Consider the following 3,051-nt stretch of genomic DNA (forward strand, 5'->3'; position numbering starts at 1 on the left):
TATATCTCTCTTTTTCTGACCACACGAGCCTTTAAATTACTGAGCAATATGGGTAGGATTAAAGGCGTGGCTTTGCCAGCTAGATCCAGTCCATTCCTTAGCTTTCCAGCCTCATGGCTGATATACAGGCTGTAGCCATGTTTACTGCAACAACTGTGTGGCATTTCAAGGTCCCTGCCAGCAAGTGAGCTACAACAGACAACACTCACGTCCTCTCTTGGTAGCCGGCCCTCCTGCCTCAAACAGTCAGAGTTTGCCCTGGCAGGATGGCCCAGAAAGCCAGCATTTTTAAACAGCGCAGCTTTTTTCCTGCTACGGCTGAAAACCGAAAAGCATGCGTTCAGCTTTTCGTCAACACCGTTTAAGTGTTTCGTGGCAGGACCTCTTAATGAGCTGCAGGCTTTGCAGCTAAAGCTGAGTCAGGAAGCCTCTCTTAGATGAGGCGCTTGCTTGCCTCGAGCAAGCAGAGTAGAACCGAGAAATTGCTGCTACCAAGAAACCAGGCACAATGCTTTCATTTTGTTCTAGAATTACTTCCCAAGCTGTCTCAGGCTTTATGTGGAAGCAGTTGTCCACGCCCGGCTAGCTCAGTCGGTAGAGCATGAGACTCTTAATCTCAGGGTCGTGGGTTCGAGCCCCACGTTGGGCGCCATATGAAGTAAATAGGGGCGGCGAGGCCGCTCCCCCAGCATCCCAGCCGCCCGCTCAGCTAGCTTATGCCCAAAATAATTACACAGACACTGTATTCTTTTAATCACTGCTTGGCCCTTTAGCCCTAGCCCTTACTGGCTAATCCTGTTATCCTGATCAACCCATCTCTAATAATCTGTGAGAACCGGTCTTACCGGGAAGATTCTAGCCTAGTCCATCCTGGGTCGGAGCTTCATAGCGTGCATCTGCCCAGGAGCCAGGAGCATGGCGTCTCTCTGAGGCATCTGCTCCCGAGAGCAGAGCAGTGGAGTCTCTGAGCTCACTTCCTCTTCCTCCCAGTATCCTGTTCTGTTTTCTCCTCCCACCTATCTTCTAACCAATAAAATGGGCCAGGGCAGTTCCTTTATTAGCCAATGACCTTCCTCCATCAGCTTGACCATCTTACATCAATTGTTGATCAAGACAGTACCTCTACAGAATTGACTACAACCAATCTCATGAAAGTATTTCCTCAGTTAAGGTCCTATCAAGACAGATGACTCTGGCTTGTATCAAGCTGACGAAAATCTAACCAACATTCAATACCAGATGTACATTCATTCTACATTAAGGTTTTGGGTGGAGGGTATATCTGACTTTCAGATGCATTTCACAGAGTTAATGAGGCCATGATCTGACCACAACCTGATCTTGGCTAAGACAAAATGATTGAAAAATGCAGAGGTCTCTCCTATTTAAGATATTACTCATGATTTCTTTGAATAATGCTATATGTGTTAAACTATAAAGTTTAGATTCCTTGAAATAAACAGTGTTATTTCCAAAATGTGATCTAGTGATGCATAAAATGCTGCCAAGGGAGCAGACAATAGACCCAAATGTTATAGCATAAGCTGTAAAATTTATGCAAGAAAATAGAGTGGAAAAATTTTGTGAACTTGAGTTAGGCAAAGATTTCACAAATGGGATGAAAATGCATAGCTCCAAACAACAACAACAACAGAAAATTGAATTTCACTAAAACTAAAATTGTTCTCTTTCAAACATTCCATAAGAAAATATATAAAAAGAAAGACCAAGATGGGGAGGCAATTTTTCAGAAGGCATATGTCTTGCTATTTTTCAATTGCTATGACAAAACACCATGACCAAGATAACTTTTAGAGGAAAGGAGATTTTGGGGCTTATAGTTTCAGAAGGTTAGAGCTCATGACCACTGTGCAGGGAGCATGGCAGAAAGCAGCAAGGTACTGGAGCAGTAGCGATAGTTTACCCATTCTCCCATCCTTAGCTGAAAGTAGGAGGCAGAGAGAGAGAGAGAGAGACAGAGAGAGAGAGAGAGAGAGAGAGAGAGAGATTGCTGGGAATGGCATGGTACCAGGTAATTTTGGGTGTCAACTTTACATAAGTTAAAGTCATCAGAGAGGAAGAAGCCTCACTTGAGGAGATGCCTCCATGAGACCCAGTTGTGAAGCATTTGGTCAATTAGTCATCCGTGGGGGAGGAACCAGCCCATAGTGGGTGGACAGGTAGTCCTATTAAATAGCATATTGAGCAAGACAGGGGAAGGAAGCCAGTAAGCGGCATCCTTCCATGGCCTCTGCATCAGTGCCTGCTTCCAGGATTCTGCCCTGTTTGTGTTCCTATCCTGATTTCCTTCAGTGATGAACAGCAAGGTGTAAGTATAACCCACATAAACTCTTTCCTCCCCAACTTGTTTTTTGTACGTGGTGTTTTGTTGAACCAATAACAACCCCTTAGTAAGACAGGTATGGACATTTGAAACCCCCAAATTCTATGCCAGTGACACCATTTTTCCAACAAGGCCACTGCTCCTGCTTCTTGCCAAACAGTTTCACCAACTGAGGACCAAGTATTCAAACATAGGAACCTATGGGGGCAATTCTTATTTAAACACACATTTGATAAAAGACATACGTTCAAAACAAAAATCTGTATGTTTATTCCCTTTGGTACCTTTTCCCTTTTCAGGAGCTCAGAGTGGGGCAGGAGTGTAACACAGGAGGAGTTGAGAGGTGGATATCGTGCTCATGTACACAAGTCTCAAGAAACAATATAAAAAATCCTCATAACTTTTTGTTGTGTGTGTGTGTTTTGAAACAAGGTTTCACTATGTAGACCAGGCTGACCTTGAATTCACAGAGATTCACTTATCCCTCTGTCTCTCAGGTGCTTGGATTACTTATATATGCCACCACACAAATCCTTATAATTTTAAAATATTGAGCAAAAGATTTTGATCTTTTTCCACACAAACACATTTGAACAAATAAGGAATGTCACCTTTCGTTTGTAGGAAAATAGAATTTTCCTCCCTTTGATCTCTCCCTTTCCTTCCCTCTTCTCCTCTCCCCACATCCTCCCCTCCTCTCTCTCCTT

General features: G+C 43.6%; 1 non-coding gene across 1 annotated transcript; it reads left to right on the forward strand.

Annotated features, from left to right (window-relative positions):
- Positions 1-576: 576 nt before the first annotated feature.
- Trnak-cuu lies at positions 577-649 on the forward strand. The gene has a single exon. It is a non-coding gene; the product is annotated as a tRNA-Lys (tRNA).
- The last annotated feature ends 2,402 nt before the right edge of the window (positions 650-3,051 follow it).

This window comes from Microtus oregoni, unplaced genomic scaffold (assembly GCF_018167655.1).
Source record: "Microtus oregoni isolate MIOR12 unplaced genomic scaffold, Mior012 000031F_ref0000149, whole genome shotgun sequence".
In the NCBI taxonomy this organism is placed as follows: Eukaryota; Metazoa; Chordata; class Mammalia; order Rodentia; family Cricetidae; genus Microtus; species Microtus oregoni.